Source organism: Protopterus annectens, chromosome 7.part0, assembly GCF_019279795.1.
Source record: "Protopterus annectens isolate FY-2018-M chromosome 7.part0, PAN1.0, whole genome shotgun sequence".
Taxonomy (NCBI): Eukaryota; Metazoa; Chordata; order Ceratodontiformes; family Protopteridae; genus Protopterus; species Protopterus annectens.
Genome location: NC_056739.1, coordinates 1,736,316,840 through 1,736,336,060, shown reverse-complemented (window position 1 = coordinate 1,736,336,060; position 19,221 = coordinate 1,736,316,840). Strand labels below are relative to the sequence as shown.

Here is a 19,221-nt window from a genome sequence, read left to right as displayed (position 1 = left end):
GAATGGACAAATCCAGAATAGGACACCAAGTGGTCCCTTTTTAGGGAACCAGGAAAAGTCTTGAATAAAAACCCTGGCCTATCTGCAGTGCAGGAACTGGCTCTATTGCTTCCAGGTTTAGCAAAGAAGAAACTTGTTTTCTGTTTCTACCCTTTGATTTGGGGGGATATCTAGGTACCCTTGGGGGGGCAGGGAAGGTGTGAAAAGAGAACTTGTAGCCTTGGGATACTATCTTGAGCACCCATTTGCTGTCTGTGATGGCGGACCAGACACCTGCAAAAATGGCTAACCTTCCCCCCAAAGAAAACTCTTTGTCCACAGAGGCAGGCAGGGGAAGGCCGGAGTCATTGGGAATGCTTGCCTTGGGAAGTTTGCTTGAACTCCCAGATTTTGAAGAGGATGCCTGCCAGTGTTTAGCCTTTTGAGGGGTGGAAGTCTTCCCACCCTAGAAGACCTGTACCCCTAGACCTAGTGCAACTCTGCTTATTAGGGTCAGGAAATGTCCAATTCTTCGAAGGGCAATGTCTACTAAAACGAGGAGGCTGAACTTGCAGAAAGTCCTTAACAGTTTGCATAGATTTGGCCTTATCCTCCAACTTTTTCAGCACCTTTTCTGCTTTGCTACCAAAAAGATTGTCCTTGTGCAAAGGCACATCCAGTAATTTAGATTTGACAGGTTCAGAACGGGGCTGCTTCCTGAGCCAAGCATGTCTTCTAATGACAGAACCAGTGGTTGCTGCCCTGCAAGAAGCCTTCAAAGTGTTGAAACCACAATGTAAAGAATGTTTAGTGACAAGAGTGACAGAATTCAATAAGTCATGCAAGTCTTTACTCTCCATCAGGGAAGGAACGCCAGCAATTTTAGCCTTAACAGCCTCCAAAGTATGCTGCTGATATTTAAGAATTTAAAAAAGACAATTAACAGACCTAATGGCAAGGGTAGAGGAGGTATAGACCTTTTTACCCCATCTATCCAAGGCCCTAGATTCCCTGTCAGGAGGAACAGGATTTTTAGCAACCGTGGCTTTAACACCTTTAGGGCCCTGAGAAATAATCTCTGGATCAGCAGTAGGATTCTTGAAAAGGAACTGATGAGAATCAGGAACTCTATAATACTTGTCAGGCTTTATGGGAGCAGGAAGAACAGAATTAGGAGTCAAAGAATTCTCCATGAAAACATCAACAACTTCCAAAACCAGAGGGATAGCCAAAGGATTATGCTGTGGTAAATCCAAGAATTCCCTAATCCGTTTCTTAGACTGAGGGTAGTCCTGACTTTCCCATCTGAAATGCTCCCTAAGAGTATTCAGAGTATCTCTAAAAGAAAAATCTTCTGGAGGGGAGGCAGAAGGGATGGAGTTTTCTGCATCGGAATCCTCAAAACCAGGAAAAAGTGGAGAGCTTCCCTCTTCATCAGCAGAGTTGCTGGAAACCTCAGAATCTGAGGCAGAGAAAACTTCTGGGGTCAATTCCCTAATCCTTTTAGGAAGAGGAGGCTGAGAGCCTTTGATGAGGGTCAAGAGATCGCTAGCCATTTTAACCATCTGAGCTTGAGGCATTTGAGGGAAGGCCGATGCCTGCTTAGGAGTAGATTTTCGGCTGGATGGTCTGCTAGAAAGCCGGAGGGACTCAGGAGGCCTAGCCACTGCAGAAGTCTGAATTAAGGTCGTCGGTCTGGATCTGGTCTCCGGGCGGAGAAAGGAGGCCTCAGAAGCCGGTGCCTGCTTAGCGACTCTGGATCCAGAGGCGGCGACCGGCAGAGGGTCAGAAAACGAAGTGGAAGCCTGCATTATGGAGGACTCAGAAAAGGTCTCCACAGATGCCTGCTGAACATCCGCAGACTGCAGGGGCAAACAAAGCACCTCACTGACTACCGCTGGGCTGACAACCAACTTAGCAAGGACGTTGTCAGCTAATTTGACCCTAAGCCTGTCGCTGTCCTTATCCTTGCGCTACTTAGGAACATCTTAAGTCGGGAGACCGGAAGATGCCATACTGACCAACTCAGGCCAAACACCGAAATGCTTGAACAAGATCCTAGCTCTACGGCCTATGGTACGCGGATTGAAAGAAGCACAGAGAACACAATTAGAGACGTCATGCTCAAGGCCCAAACAAGTAATACAATAGGAGTGAAAATCACGGTGCGGAATCTGTTTTCCACAGGCAAGACAGTTATTAACTTTCTCTGACATTCATTAAAGCAAGGAAGGAGGGTCCCCAACAGGGTACTTATCTAAGGACGTCTTCAACTAAGCAGTCAGAATACAAAAAAAAAAAAATTAGGTACTCATGCAAAACACTTCTGCTTCGGGCTCCGCGACAAAAAAGACTAAGGAAATGGCATTGGCTGCCTTCTTTTGTACCCGACGTCATGACATCAGGCCTTATCTGAAGGCAGCCAACGTCGTATACCAAGGACTTTGGTATTCTGGCAAACTGTGGGCTACCGGGGACCGGATAACCCATTTTGTAAGGAGTGAAACACGATGAACATCTGGAATTGCTTAGACATAGTAAGGCCTTGCTGAGTTTAATTCTAGTGGCTGCCAAAAAAAAAATTACTGGAAAATGGAAATCAAAGTCTAAATTAACCATAATGGAAGGAGTGAATATAATAACAAAGATAAAACAACTGAAATGGGATTTTCAGAAAAGGGTATGAGTAAATTACATAGAAAAAAATGGGAATTTATTTATTTTATTTATTGCCGTTGGTTTACCAGGATAGTCCATTGGGCCATAAAGAACCAGTCCTGGGGAGAAAAGCTCCATAACAGAAGGTATTTTCAACATTTAACAGTTACAATATTAGTACAGAGAGTTATTAATATTGTGTAAACAAACAAATGTAGAACTCATCAATTAGAATAGCAGTCATAACAGTTAAAACAATAGGAAGAAATGTACTAGAATTAAATAAATGTAACATAATACTGATTAGAGAATAAATGTCATAGGTATAGAAGTAGAATATGGTATTGAGGGTGAAATAAGTAGAGTTAGTTATGTGGGTGGGAACAAGAGCATTGCCACTGAGAAGCTAGATGAAAGTGAAGAGACTTTTGAAGGCAGAGTGGTTAGAGGTGGTGCGGATGAGTGGAGGTAGGGAGTTCAGAGGCGAGGCTAAAGGAAAGAAGGTTTTTGCCTGGGGATGAGTCGGTCTGTGTACTTGTAGATTTTGATTATTTGACCTTAGAACTCTGTTAGGTAGGTGCATTTTAAAGGCAGAAGAAAGAGGAAGTTCTAGCCATTTAGCTTATGGAGGAGATGGTTGTTTTAAACAGGACTGAAGATTAGTCAGTAGTGGGGCACCATATAGAAGGGATGGTATTAGGAAGGAGGTAGAAAGAGTGATTTTAGTGGCAGATGTGAGGTAGGTGTTTTGTCTATAAAGCATGCCAAGTTTCTGTTGTGTTTTTTTTATGTTAATTTGCAGGTGGGAGTTAAATTTCAGTTGGTTATCGATTTGGACCGCAAGAAGCTTGGTTTCTGATACTATTTCAAGAGGTGAGTTGTGTAGAGTAGTAATTGAGAAGGTACCCATGTCGGGAGGGATGACTTTGGAAGGAGTAAATAACATTAATTTGGTTTTGGAAGCATTGAGAGCTAGATGATTACATAGCATCCATTGTTCTGTGGAAGAGAAGGCATCTTGAGGGTATTAATAGAAGAGGCAGAACAGATGATAGCGGAGTCATCTGCATATTGGATGATGCTAGAGAAAGGGATAGATTTGTGGAAGTCATTTATAAAGATGTTGAAGAGAAGAGGACCCAGTATGGAGCCTTGGTACCAAGGAAAGAGGAGGTAGCTTTTTTCCATTTTACAGCTTGGCTTCTGTTAGATAGGTAGCTAGAGAACCAGTTCAAAGAGGAGGAGGACAGGTGAAGTTTGGAGAGTTTGTTTAAGAGCAGGCTATGTGAGATAGTATTGAAGGCTTTGGAGAGGTCAAGAAGTAAGGTGGAAACAATTTTTCCAGAGTCACGGGCTTTATTTACAACCTCAAGGAAGGAGAGGAGGGCTGTCATGGTGCTATGATTGGGTCTGAAACCGTGCTGTGTGGGAGTTATAAGATGGTTGTTTAGGAGGTGAGGAAGAAGCTGAAGTTGGACACATTTTTCTAAGAGTTTAGAAATGGGGGACAGGATGGCTATGGGACGGAAATTAGTAATGTTATTATTGTTACCACCTTTATGTAGAGGTATAATAAAGGCTTGTTTCCAGACTTGGGGAACTGTGTATTCTTGTAGAGAGCGGTTAATTAAAATGCTAATGGGGTAGGCAAGGGTTTCAGCGGCTATACTGAGAAAGTAAGAAGGGATATTATCAGGAGCATTGGTACATGGTTTCAATTTCTGAAGAAGTTTTTTAATAGTAGATGTTGGTATAGGATTTAATGAGAAGAGGGGCAGTCAGGAGGAGTTTTAGGGAGGTGGAGATGGGGATAGGGTGGATGTAGAAGAGGGTAGAGGAGTCAGTGGGTGAGGAGTGTGGTATAGAAATAGGAATAGTGGGGTGGGTAAGGGTATATTAGATAGTAAAGAGATGTTAGAGAAAGAGGAGGTTAATTTAGAAATTGAATCAATAAAGAAGGAATTGAATTGGGTGGCTAAGTCATGATCTGGAGCATTTGGGTCTGGGGTGGAGTATCCGGTTTGCTGGGGTGGAGGAGAGTAGAGATCCCTTTCCAGAATTTCTGTGGGTTGTTTTATTTTGGTTTTGGAGTGTAGAGAAGTAGTTTTGACGATCAGAAGTAATGCGTTTCTTTACTTTGTTTTGGAGGATTTTATATTGTGATGTTGTCTTGTGTTTTCCCCAGGCTTTGTCTCTATGTCTCATGATAGCAAGAGTAGTTTTGGAGAGCCATTTTATTCTTTTAGTCCGTAAAGGGGCTTGGGAGTCGAGTACTTTTAAGAAAGTTGAGTTAAAGTAAGAGACTGTGGGAATTGTGGGAACAATACATGCAGAATAATATTTTGGAGGAGGAACGAGGTTGAAGGAAAGGCAGGAATTGAATGAGCTATGTAATGTTTGATTGCCAATGACTGTACAGAAGATTATACATGATTTATGACATTTGCAACTGAAAATATATCAATAGGGTTTGTTTTCATTTATAAAAATATAAGCCTGTGTCATAAGTGATAATTCAATAAAGATGTTTTCTTGTTTAAAAAAAATATCACAGTAGAAAAAAAGTCTTAGGAAATTCTTCAATATTTTTCCTAGACTAAGGATAATCCTGAGCTTCATAGCTGAAGAATTCCCTCATCTTGTGCAGGGCCTCTCCAAAGGTAAAATCCTCAGGCGGTGATGCTGAGGTATGGCTTTCTTCAGAGTGAGTAAGCATATGACCCTAAAGAAATCTGGTCAATATATGCCAGCTCATCTTTATCAGAGTCACAAGAATCCAAAAACTCCATTGGGGAATTTGCCCCTCTTTCTTTTTCCAGAAGATCTTGTAGCAGGGATCCTGCTAGGGCTAAGCTGTCTGGATCTCATGAAATCCAGGAGATGCTCAGCCAACTTGACAAGGTCTTGCAGGTAAGCCTGGTGCGACTGGAACCCAGAAGACTTGGGCTGAGTCAAGCTAGAAACTTTTGTTTGGGCTTGGGTCTGGACTTGGGTGTAGCATAGGATGTCCTATCCATAGGCCGTGGAGTAGAAGCCATGGCTGATGGATGGTTGGCTGGGGTTTTTCTAAAAGTCTGGGGATACTGTTCTCCCTTAAGACTGACAGGGAACAGGAGCCAGAAGCCAGGATCTGCAGAGTGACCCCAAACCCACTCATCGCCCTGTGTGCTTCAGTCAGTATGCATGTCAAGGGGAAGACAGTAGAGCAGACTATAAAAGGGTCTCACTAGAGGCCTCAACCCCACACACAGTATCTTTGTAATGGACTGTGAATACATCCCTCCTCCTTTGACAATCACGAGCCTGACTGGACTGTCAGACAGCGAACAATTGTTATCTGGAACCCGCATATCTTTGGGCACTTCTTAGGAGGAAAATCCGAGTCAACCTGACTGACAGATGTCACAGTGGGAGAAGGCCACCAATGTTCCCTTTATCTAAATATTACTCTAAGGATTCAGCATTACATTTTATAGCTCTGGAATTAAAACAGGCAGACTGGTGACAGTTGGGCATGTTGTGTTCAGGCACAGGCAAAACAGTGGAAGTCCCAATGAGGCATTTGTTTGTTACAATCTAGGTAAACATCTGAGTCAGTAAATGACATCTAATAGAATGCAGACTTAGAGAAAGACAAAATCATTCACCAATGAGGTACTTACCTTTGCTGATTAACGTTCTGGTTTTGGATGGATCAACAACAGAAGTGCAACTGGGCTCCAACAGTAAAAAAAGAAAAGAAAATATGGCACCGGCCAATGACCCTTGTACCTGGATGTCCTGAAGTTTGAGGGGAAGGCATCCACTGGGCCAAGATGATATGATAAAAGTCTGTGGTGTTCAGGCCAACCAAGGGCTTCCAGAGCAGGAAACCCAAGGAGTTGTTAATGCAACAGTGAAACAAAACATCCACACCTGCAGTCTCTTGCTGGTCCACTACTTGGTCACTCATTAACTGTATTAAATATGTCTGTCATAGCACCTCTGTACAGAATTTGGGCTGTAATGGGCTCTACAAACCCAAAAGTACTTAAAGGGACATCCGCATTCCCCCAAAAAACTAAAAAGAAATATATTTCCCTACCTATCTGGAACTTTTTTTGAAATACTAACATCCATGCATTACTCTAAAGTGGTTATTTTTTTAATTAGTTATATCTCAAAAAGGTTTCATTGAGAATTGCTATACTGCATGACAATTTCATACTCAACGTTTTCACCTTTCTTATTTTATGGGGCATAATGAACTGCACTGAGAGGCTCATTTAATGTTATCATCTAAAACAAATCCTCAAAGAAGTGTGCATGTACCAACCATATGACTTAGAACCAGGAAAACGCACTTAATAGGGAAAGTACAGTTGTGTACACTTACCATAAATGTAGATGTTAGAGTGTATTCACTGTTGCAGTCATTACATTTGGGTAATCTGCCGTCAGGTTGCCCTCAGTCGGCCTGATTAACAAAGTCTTGGGTCCTACGTCGGTTGCTGTCCCTTCTTCCATGACGTCAGGTGGTCAGGGGTATAAAACATGCAGCTGACGCCATTACATCATTTTCTTGCCCCAGATGTCAGGTTCCCCCCTAATGGGAAGCAATTAAACATAAAAACACAAAGGTATACCTCCAACAAAAAAGCAAATACACCAAAAAAGCTTTTAAGCATAGTAAAGGAAAGTAGAGGTATAGCCAAAATAAGTTAGGGGGCAGGAGGGAGGGTAACCAGGACTGCAACAGTGAATACACTCGAACATCTACATTTATGGTAAGTGTACACTATGTTCTTCATGTTTCATTGTTGCAGTCATTACATTTGGGTAGATTCCCAAAGCTATGGAGGAGTTTAGATAGCATTAGGGCCAGCTATAAGGCCCTGCAAGACTGCAGTGGCAAGGCCAGCTCTGGATTTAGAGAAAATTGGCAAATGATACTGCTTAGTAAAAGTATGTACAGAACTCCAGGTAGCAGCTTCTAGAATGTTCCTGGTAGGAACGCCTCTGAGAAAGGCTATAGAAGTAGATGCAGCCCTGGTGGAGTGAGGTCTGATCCCCTGGGGAATAGATTTTCCATGGTGCTTATAGCAGAAATGAATGCAATGGCATATCATTTAGAAATGGTTTGTTTTGAAATAGCCTTCCCCTCTGCCCCTGCAGCAAATGCTACTAGCAGTTGTTCAGATTTTCCTTGAGGTTTAGTCCTGTCCAAGTATAATCTAAGTTGTCTGTGCACACCCAAGGTGCACATCCAAGGAATGCAGTATCCATTCCCCTTTGTTCTGTGGATTGGGAAAGAAGGTTGGCAAATGAATGGACTGATTAAGAGCCACACTGGATACCACCTCGGACATATAGGATGGATTGGTTCTGTGTGACACCCTGTCTGCATGAAAGATGATGAAAGGCCCCACTGCCATAAGGGCCTGTAATTCAGATACCCTTCTAGCTGAAGTGATTGCTAAAAGGAAAGCTGTTTTCCAAGAAAGAAATTTTAAGTCTGCAGTAGCAGCTGGCTCGAAAGGAGGTAGAGTGAGTTTCTCCAATACAAAGTTAAGGTCCCAGGCTGGGGTTGGAGCTCTCCTGGGTGGTCTCAAATTTTTGGCTCCTCTGAGGAACTGCTTGAGCAGTGGATGAAAGAAGAGGGGAGGTTCTGTGTTATAATGAGCTGAAATGGCTGAGGCGTGGATTTTAATGGAGAAAAAAGACAGGCCCTTGTGAAGCATCTCAGTTAAGTGTTGTAAAATCTGAGGTAAATTGGGCGCTGCTGTGCTCAAGCCTTGAGATTGGTTCCAGGCACAGAATCTTTCCCATTTTTCAGCATAAGATTTTCTAGTACTAAGCCTTCTTGCTTCTAAGATGACATCCATCACAGGTTTGCTGAGGGATGGTAATGGAGAGTTTAAGTAATTAGCCAGGCTGCAAGGTTCAGTGTTGGAAGCTGAGGGTGCAGAATCTGGTTCTCCTGCTGAGACAGCAGGGAAGGAGTCTGAGGCAGGTGCCATGGAGATAACCGTGACAAACTGCACAGGAGGGGGTACCAGTGTTGGCGCAGCCAGTCTGGAGCAATCAAAATCATCCTTGGTTTGTCCTGTTTGACTTTTGGTAGTACTTTGGAGAGCAGAGGCAGCAGTGGGGGTGGGGGGCATAGACTGATAGGTTTTTCCAGCTGAAGGACAGAGCATCCACTTTCCAGGCTTGTTTGTGGGGAGTCCTTGTGCTAACTTTGTCCAATTGGTAGTTCTGGGGGGAAGCAAACAGGTCTATATCTGGGCTTCCCCATTCGCTTGTCAACATGTTGAAAATCCTTGGTTCTAGTTTCCACTCGTGTGGGTCCATGAGGTTTCTGCTTAGTCCGTCTGCCAGTGTATTTAATTTTCCTGGCAGGAATTGAGCTTGTAGGTGCACTTGGTAGCTCAAGGCTGTGTTCCACAATGCCATGGCTAGTCTGCAGACGGGCTAAGAATGTGTACCCCCCTGCTTGTTTATGTACCACATAACCGTGGTGTTGTCCGTCTTTACCATTAGTTGTCCTGGAAGAATGTAGTCCTTGAAGGCTGTGTCAGCATTCTGTACAGATAACATTTTTTTTTTTATTGATATGCAGGTGCATTTGACTTGGGTTCCATTTGCCCTGAATGCACTTCCCTGCCAGATGAGCCACCCCCCCCCCCACCATGCATAGTATGATGCATCTGTTGTTAGGGTTTGGGTGGCAGGGGGTGGTGTGAAAGGTAGTCCCTTGTTTTGGTGGCAGGTCTCTGCCCACCAAAGGAACTCTAGGCATAGGCAAGGTATGATAGGAATCATTGTTTCTAGGCTGTGAGAATGTTAACTCCATTGGCTTTTTAGATACCACTGTAGTTTCCTCATATGCAGTCTTGCATATGGAATTAGAAGAATGCAGGAGGCCATTAACTCCAAGGCTTGCAGTATTTGTCTTGCAGATAGCAGGGTTTTTGTGGCCACTTGTCTGAAAGTAGGTTGTCAAATGAATTTGCTTTTCTGGCGTGAGGTAAGCCATTTGGGAAGTTGTATTCAAGCTTGCTCCCAGGAACGTAATTTGTTGACAGGGTACCAGTTGTGATTTCTTTTCATTTATGGTGTACCCTAGACAAGTTAGAACCCTTTTTACAAAGGTCAGATGATTCAAAAGTATGTCCTGGCTTTCTGCCTGAATTAGGCAATCGTCCAGGTATGGGTATATTTGAATACTTCTTTGCCTGAAAAATGCGATAACTGGAGCTAGGCACTTTGTGAATACCCTGGACGCAGTATACAAGTCAAAAGGCAGTGCAGAGAACTGATAGTGTGTGTAGCCTGCTTTGAAGCGTAGGTGTCTTCTGCAAGATTCCCTGATTGGGATGTGCAGGTATGCTTCTTTTAAATCTAATGCTGCCAACCAGGCGTCTTTACCTAGCATAGGAAGTAACTGGTGAAGAGTCAGCATCTTGAATTTTGGAATCTCCAGAAAGATGTTTAGAATAGACAGGTCCAGGATAGGATGTCATGATTTGTCTTTTCTGGGTACCAGGAAAAGTCTTGAGTAGAAACCTTGTCCCTTTTCCTATTTTGGTACCAGTTGAATAGCCCCCATGCTTAAGAAAGAAAGTACTTGTTTTTGAGCCTCTGCCCACTGATTTGGGGGTAGGTCTGGCCACCCACTTGTCGTGGCAATGTGTGGAAGTGAAATCTGTATCCCTGGGACACTATATTTAAAACCCATTTTTTTCCTGGGTAATGAGTTTCCAGTTCTTTGCATGAAGTGCAATCTTTCCCCCCAAAGGGGCAGTCAGAAGATAAGTGCTTGGAAATTTTAAAAGGAAGTCATTGAGACAGTTTACCAAAGGGGGGAGTCTTGTTATTCCCAGATTTGGAAGTGGAGTCCCCCCACTGCTTAGTTCTGCGTGTCCCCTGGGACTGAAACCTGGGGTTTTTGCTGTGTCTGGGTTTGGCTTGAGAAGACCTGGAAGGGGCTGGAAAGGGCCAATTCTCAGAGGGCCAGTGCCTACTAAATCTAGGAGGCTGAACTTGTACAAAATCTTTAACAGTTTGCATAGATTTAGCTTTATCTTTCATATTTTTAAGAACCTCTTCAGCCTTGTTGCCAAACAGACGGTCCTGATTTAAAGAAGCATCGAACAATTTAGCTTTAGCATGATCAGGCAAAGATTGCTCCTTAAGCCAAGCATGCCTTCTAAGCACAGACCCAGTAACAGCAGCACTGCAAGAGGCCTCTAAAGAATCAAAACCACATTGCAAAGTATGTTTTCCAACTTGTTCAGCAGAATGCATTAAATCCTGTAAGTCTTTATTTTCCACACAGTCAGGAATCAACATCATTTTCTGTTTAAGCAGTACAATAACATGTTGCTGATATTTTAACATATGAAATTGGCAGTTTAAAGCTCTAATGGCCAAGGTTGCTGAAGTGTAAGCCTTTTTATCCCATCTATCCAGGGCCCTGGAGTCTCTATCAGAAGAGGTAGGATTTTTAGCAATAGAAGCCTTAATGCCCTTGGGCCCCTGTGAAATAGTCTCTGGATCTGCAAGAGGATTTTTGAAAAGGAACTTGTGGGACTCAGGGACCCTGTAGTATCTGTCAGGTTTACTGGGAGCAGGAGGCATGGAATCAGGGGCCAAACTGGATTCCGAGAAAGCATCATCAACAATGTCTAGTACAGGAGGAATAGCCAAAGGCCTATACAGAGGTAGGAGAAGGAAATCCCTAAGCCTCTTTTTTGAATCAGAAAATTGTTGGCTTTCCCAGTGGAAATGCTCCCTTAGAGTATTGTAAGGTTTCCCCAAAAGAAAAATCCTCAGGAGGGGAAGCAGAGGAAAGAGTCCCCTGCATCAGAATCCTCATAAGTAGGCAAGGACAAATCCAGGTCATCAGAAGAGTCAGAAAAAACAGAATCCTGATCAGAAGATTCATAATCAAGCTCAGCCCTAGGCCTCTTAGAAGGGGGGATGGGTTGGACACCCCTGATTAGAGTTATTAGATCTTCAGCCATTTTTATCATTTGTTTTTTAGGCATAGAGGCCTGACCATGTGGCCTGGGTGTCGTTTTTTAGACATGGATCGAGATTTAGGCCCTAGTAATTGAAGGAGGCATCGATTTAATATGCAAATCCGTAGGCCTGAATACACCCTGAGAAGCCGGTGCCTGCACAGCGGCTCCGGACCCATCCAAGGTAGAGACATCCGCGGGTTCCATAGTTGAAGTATCTCGTGGCATACCGGACTTCGAATGGGTCTCAGTAGAGGCCTGAAAATCAGAAGTACTGGGTATCAGGGGCTGCGAAAGCGCCTCACTGAGTACTGGCGACTGGCTTAGGAGAAGCATCATCGGCAGTTTTGGACCTCGGCGGCCTGTCTCTGTCTTTATCTTTGCGTTTTTTTTCAGAATCCCGGTAGTCGGATGGCTAACCGATGACATTTCTGGATAATTAAACTGAGAACCGAAATATTTAGAGGCAAAAATATACCGACGACGGATAGTGCGCTGATTAAATAAAGCACAAAACCGACAGCAAGGTACGTCGTGGTCAGAGCCTAGGCAAGGAATACAGTACGAATTAAAATCTTTATGAGGTATTTGCTTTCCACAAGTAATGCAATTATTAACTTTTGCTGACGTCGATAAGGAGCAAGAAAAAGTTTCCCCAACGGGGTACTTAGCTTTTAGTTGAAGACTTCGGTTCTGAAACTCGAAAATGAAAATTTCAGGAGTCAGCCGACCGCACTTGCGAACTGCTTCTGCTTCAGGCACCGCACGGCAAGAAAGACTGATGTAATGGCATTGGCTGCATGTTTTATACCCATGACGTCATGGAAGAAGGGACAGCAACCAATGCAGGACCCAAGACTTTGTTAATCAGGCCGACTGAGGGCAACCTGCAAGCAGATTACCCAAATGTAATGGCTGCAACAGTGAAACACGAAGAACATCAGGGGTAAAATGGAGTAATCCAAACTGTGTCAACAAAATAAACAGCATGTCTGAGTTAAAATCCTCAAGTGGTGATGCTTTGGGACATGATGAAACCACTTTAGGGTCTGCAACGGGGCTCTTGAAAAGATGTTTATAGGAATAAAGAACCCTATAAAAATGGTCTGGCTTCCTCGGGGAAGGTGGTTGAGAGTCAGATTGTGGGGAAGAGTACTTTATTAGTTAAGCACCTTCATTCTATGTAAAATGTAGTGCAGGACTTCATAAGAACAAAATAATAAATCGTGTGTTTAAATAATATCCTCTGAAATGTACCCATTTTGAAGTAATGTACTTATTTTCAGGCCAGATGTGCCCCTTCACATGATGTACATAGTTTTGGAAGAATGCCCCCATTCTCTGACTTTGTATATCCCTTCACATATATATTTTTTTAATTTCCCCATTACACATGCTTTATGATGCTATTTAGTACATAGAATGCCACACCACAGGACTAACATACCAGTGATATCAATTTAAAGAACGAGGACCCACATCTTATACCTACCTCCTTTTTCAGAAGCAAAAGTAAATTACTTTATGTAGATTTTTGCAATGTCATTCAAATCTACAGATCTTACAATGGGTCTTTGATAAAATGTTTAGATTCTCGTGTAATTTTTGTCACTCTCAATTTTTAAATTTGTGTTTCTGGGAAGTATCGTATATTCCTAGAGGGAGTGGAGGAGAGCTATGTGCTACTTGGTATTCAAATTTTATTCTGATAAGATGTCCAGATTTTTGCTGGATGTACCTACCTTTCAAGAGCCTTTGTACCACTTTTCAAATTCTGCAATTTGAGAAGTTTGAGTTTGTACCTTCAGTTTGAGACTTTCTTAAACACAAAGCATAATATATTTTACAAGCATCTCCAAGACCCTGAAACATAAAAATCAAGCAGTGCAACAAGTACATATTGTTGAATACATTCAAAGGTTCCACTTGAGAAAATTATAGTGAAAACCTATTAAATATTTGTGCTTGTTTCTTGAAAACTGAATTTATAAATCAATTACTAAACTGTTGCCCCCATACAAAACATTTGATAGTACAATTTCATTCCCAAATCTTGTAAATGCATACACTACAATATAGGACAATTCTACTGTAATAATTTCTGTTTATTTGAAAATGATTGCTTAAATATAAATAGTGTCCATTGGCTTCCTGGCACAAAGAGATGGCACACTGACAGCGACACAGATTCGAGCAGTAGATCAATTCTTTAAGAAGTAATACGGGAATAAGACTGTGCAGCAACTTACAGCTCACCTGTAGTAAGGTGACGGATTTTCTGGCAGCACTACAACCCACAGTTGATAGCATAGGCTGAACCATAACATAAATATGGAGAAAAGCACCAGGAGTTCTGTGGACATACATCACAGTGCTATGACTGTGGTTCAGGCATGGGGTGAGGAAAAAGGGTAGAGCATAAACATGAACCACAGATAATAATCACTTTCCTTGTTCAGACTCTCATTCTAGCTAACAACACAGCTTTTCTCAGATATTGGGGAAAACCAAACACGTCACAAAGGCAAGAAGAGGACTTGATGGCTCGGATAGGGCAGGCCTTTCTCCACCACCACACACATGCATACAAAAAAAAAAGCATGAACAACCTGCCCTGCATTTTTAAGCCTATTATGCTGCATGTGACAATATCTTACTCTCAGTGTTAGTGGCTAAATTGATAGCAAGCCTGGTTATGTTGCTGGAAGATCAGAAGGCTGTGAGTTCTATTCTCACCTCAGGTGGCACCGACACTGCAGCATAATGAGGTACTACCCTCTTCAGTGTGCCACCTTTAGGATGAGATATTAAGCCAAGGCCCCATATGCCTGAGCTGGTGGTAGCTCAGTTGAATGGCACTACTACAAAAATTGACAGCAGATATCACAGGCTGTAATGTGAAAGATCCCAAGGCACCTATCAAAAAAGGGTAGTGGATGTTCTTCCCTGATGATCTGGCCACATTTCCACTAGTAATATCACTACTACCTCAGGTCTGTCTGAAAAGAGTTCACTAACCTGTTGGAACTAACTTGGTAAATAAAACATAAATAAAATAAAATACACTGGGCAGCAACTTTAAAAAAAAAAAAAAAACATAAATCACAAGTCCGGTTATGTGGACAAAGAGTTGAAGCCATGACTATGACCAAAGATCAATTAGTAGTTTGATTTCTGGTGTAGCCAAGATGGAAATCAAGGGAGGGGGAACAGATGTCACTGGTTAACCTATCCTGTGTAATGGAGATGGTCCTGCCTGCTGTAGTGCTGTCACCTTCTGGAGAAGACATGTACTGTCTCTGCCAAACAATGTTCATGTGGTAAACCTTTGGGGTGTGCGCAGGAACATGCATGCGATGAAGTCATACAGGCTGTCAAGTATGCACGTGCACAGATTAGCAGTCGGAGGATGGCTTTGGGCCACATAAAGTCTTGATGGCTGTTTGAATGATGGCCTGTTGTGATCAGTTCTCACATTACAGAAAAATGAGTAGGCCAACTGATCAGATCATATGGGCAAGGCTAAATTATCAGGTGGGGGCAGGGGGAGTGGCGATGGTGCTGTAGCTCCAAGCTCATTAGCCTGAAATAGATCTTGATGCTCTAAACTTCTGTGCTACTGTTACACCAAAGAAATAAGTCCTCATAATTTTAACCCCAGGCTCACTTGGCCCATAGTCCAGAATTGCACGCAGGAGGGCTGAAGTTTGGCAAGTAGTGGAGATAAAGATGATTAAAGAATTTATTAGATAAGCTCTCTAATGCATTTTTTTAATTACAGGGTACATTATTAAGCAAACAATAGTTTACCCTATTATTAAAATAAGTGAATGGAAAATCCTAGAAGCACAGCTGTAATGCAAACAATCAGCAGTACAGCCTTGCTTCCAGGACTGATGCACAGTAGTTTGTGACAAGTTAGACATGTTACAACCAGCAATGCATCACTTCCATCTGCAAATTAAATTTTGTAGATGTTGACCTAGGTTTAGAGGAGAAAACTGATTGCTCTGGGAAGCACATCTCTTTCCAACATCACTAAAAGCAGGCATTTTAGGCCATCTTCTGAGTTGGGTGCTACACAGCGGACAGAGCTGCTGTGACTTCAGGTATAAATAGTTTATGCATTTCTGCAGACAAAGCAATGGACAAGAGCAAACTGGTTCACTGACTACTAAGACCTGGCCAAGACTTTTGACACAATACCTCAACTCAGGGATTGTTGACAAACTCAAGAAAACCCTTATGTCACCCAGTGGACAGCCATCTGTAACCAGAAGTTAGAATAGGGGAGTCCTCCTCTATAAACAGGACACAGTCACCAGCAAAGTCCCTCAGGGATTGGTCCTGTAACCATTCCTTTTTGGCATCTACTTCTCTGAAGTTGAGGTCGAGGTCAAGGGCCTCTGGCTGACCAAATTTGCAGAGAATTGCAAATTAGGAGCAGTCAGAATCCTCTAATGACACTAATATTTTCCAAGAGGGGCTGACACAGACAAATAACTGGTGTCAGAGCTATGGACTAAAACTAAATGCCAAGAAATGTGTAATAGTTTCCTTATGGAAGTCAGCCATCCCTGGTAGCTATCATACTGGCAGCACGTAAGAGTCAATGCAGTAGTCAGGGACTTGAGATAGACAGTAATCCAAGTCTTCGACCATCACATGTGTATGGTAGTGAGGAAATCATTCTATGTTGTGCAACTTGTAAACAAGGTATGGCACCTAGGTCCAAGGAGGTCATTGTTCCACTGTATTCATCGCTCACTGATCTTCCACTGGGTAGTGCCCCCTTTGGTGTGTTCCTAACAAGACACATCAAACTGGAATGTCCATTTACGTTCCTCACTAAAACAACACAGGACATAAATATGAGGTTCTATGAAGACCCCTTCAAAGCCCTATACCTGTATTCTGTCCTCTACAGGCTACTGAGGGGAGACCTATGCTTGGCATACAAGGCATCTTCGGATCCCACTCTGATGGATCTTCTTCATACCTGTAAGACAAACAGCAGAAATAACTATCCATTCTGAAGAGGACCTGCTGGAGAGGCAGGAATGTATCCTAGAGACTACTCCTTCTCTGGAACAAGCTTCCAATATATATGAAGCAGAGTTCCTCCCAAATCCAATACAAGTGTAAACTGACATCTGGATGGGGAACCAGAAATTCACCTCTGGTTTGGCACTAATGTCTCTAAATGTGCAGGAATCACTGGTTTTCAACTCTTACACATTCAATGTTTTAAACAGCCAGGACATTTAAACTTCTCATAAAATTCTTTCATGGTGAAGTATTTATAGAACAGAAACATTCACAGCCACAGAGAACAAAACATAGTGGTCAGCGTTTCATCAACTGGCAGCTATGCACTTTCATCTCTTTCCAAACCTATTGTTAAATTCTTTGCATCACTAAAACCTTTTCTGACTACCAGGATTTAGGTTCTAAAGTCTAAACCATAGCCAGTAAAGATGACACCAGGGTTTAAGTCACTAGAAAAGTGGCTTACTATCTCTCTCTTATTACCACATGCTGTAACATGTTATTAAACTGCTGCAATCTTTCAGTTGGTTGGTTTTAAAAAAGTAGCTTCAACAATTTAAGTCAAATAGTTAGTTAATACTGCAAACCGCTCAAAAATTGTGCATTTTGTGAGAAGACTAAAAAAATTACAAATAAAAATGCAGGTACAATTTTCCAGAAGCCCTAATCATGAACAGATCACATATAAAAGTTAATTTCCTTTATGTTTTTGCCTTCATGCCTGCCATCCATTGAGCCTCCCTATAATCAGACTTACACCACTTTAGCTTTCCATGCTGGGTATCCATCATGGAGGAGACAGCTGTCCACAGGGGTGGTCATCCAGACAGCCATGACGATGCTTTGACCCCTGCCTTTTCCACACTTCTGGTTTGCTGCAGGAGGCAAGCATCCACACCCCCTTGTCATATAATATGCAATAATTTGTACTCATTTTCTTCTTCTCTATATACCATAAACCAGCATATTGCCAAAAGTAACACTAGTCCTTACAACTTTACCCTGAAGTATCATATTCTGTACTCAGCATTTATTTGTCACTGCTGGGTAAGATGCATAGTATTCCATGATGGGAAACATCTATGCTGGAGTCATATACCTCACATCTGTAGTGAGCAGTGCCTTAAGAATTTAAGAGTAACATTAACTAAGACATCTTATCAATTTGCTGGTTAAGATTACTCCAGATGCCTGCTTTAAGCACAATTAAGAGAATGCTTTTTGACTACAAAGATTTTTTCATACATAAACTTTAAAGGCAAAAAGTATTACTGTATGGTATTAATGTCAAACTTTTGTGACAGCAAAAAAGACACACATATATGCTTTGAGAGGTAGCAATTTAGGTAAACTGAAGGAGGAAAAGAATCTCACCAGATGTTGAATCATTCAATACAATGTAGAAGGGCAACCATGAATATTTCTTCAGAAATAGCCTTTAAAGGAAAAAATATTATTGCATGGTATTAAAACTATGTACATTTGTGGGGAAATGAAGACTATCTATATATGCTGCTTTGAGAAATGGTTCTGTGAAGGGCAAAAGTAGAAAAGGATTTGAGGGTTATAACTGCCAATCATGAGTGGACAAGTGATCCGCTGTGGCGACCCCTAACCGGAAAAAGCCAAAAGAAGAAGAATCACCCAAAAGCTGAGTCATTATTCAATATAATGTGAAAGGGCAATGATGAAGATCAGTAAAGTGCTTGGGTGCACAGCACAGACAGTGCCCTTTCATTGTACTAAGCAATGGTAAAACTGTAGTGTATCCATTTCAACTACTCATCTTATGAAAGGAAGTTTAGGGTAGTAGAAAATTTGCAATGGAGAATTACAAAACTGCTATGTGGGACTGCTTTGGGAAAAAACATGTACCCGTAAATTACCACATTGGTGGCAGTACACTAAATACCGAAAGTGTGATAAAAGACTTAGTGAAACAGGTGGACAGTGGCCTCACCTTCAGTAACCACATTGCCACAACAGTCAGGAAATCCTTCTATGTGGCATACCTCATCACTAAGGGCTTTTCATCCAGAAAAAAGAAGGTCATTGTCCCACTGTACTCATCTCTCATTAGACTCATTCTGGAATACAACGCCCCATTTGGTATGCACCTCTCAAGACATCTGCAACAACTAGAAAGGCTGCAGAAATATCTCACTAAAAGAATCATAGGCCTAAAGCAGATGCCCTATGCTGACCGCCTTAAAAAACTCCATCTATACTCTGTCGCATATCGTCTACTCCGAGGCGATCTTTGCTTAACATACAAGGCCATGTCAAACCCAGAGCTGTTGGACATGCTACACAAAGAAATCCCAATCCCTCAGAGCCACATGCTCCAGGGATCTAAACCTTGTCATCACAATAAACAAAACATGCTGGAGGGATAGGTTCCTGACCCACAGACTCCCCAGACTCGGGAATAGACTGCCCATACATGTCAAGCAGAGCATCTCTTTGGCCCTCTTCAAGAGGAACCTTGATGATTGGATGGGAGAAAGGAAATTCACCCCAGGGATCACAT

At 42.3% G+C, this 19,221-nt stretch overlaps 1 protein-coding gene across 3 annotated transcripts in view; it reads right to left on the bottom strand.

Annotated features, from left to right (window-relative positions):
- Positions 1 to 19,221, bottom strand: part of RCCD1 (RCC1 domain containing 1) — a 552,668-nt gene that overhangs the window by 374,692 nt on the left and 158,755 nt on the right. The window lies entirely within an intron of this gene.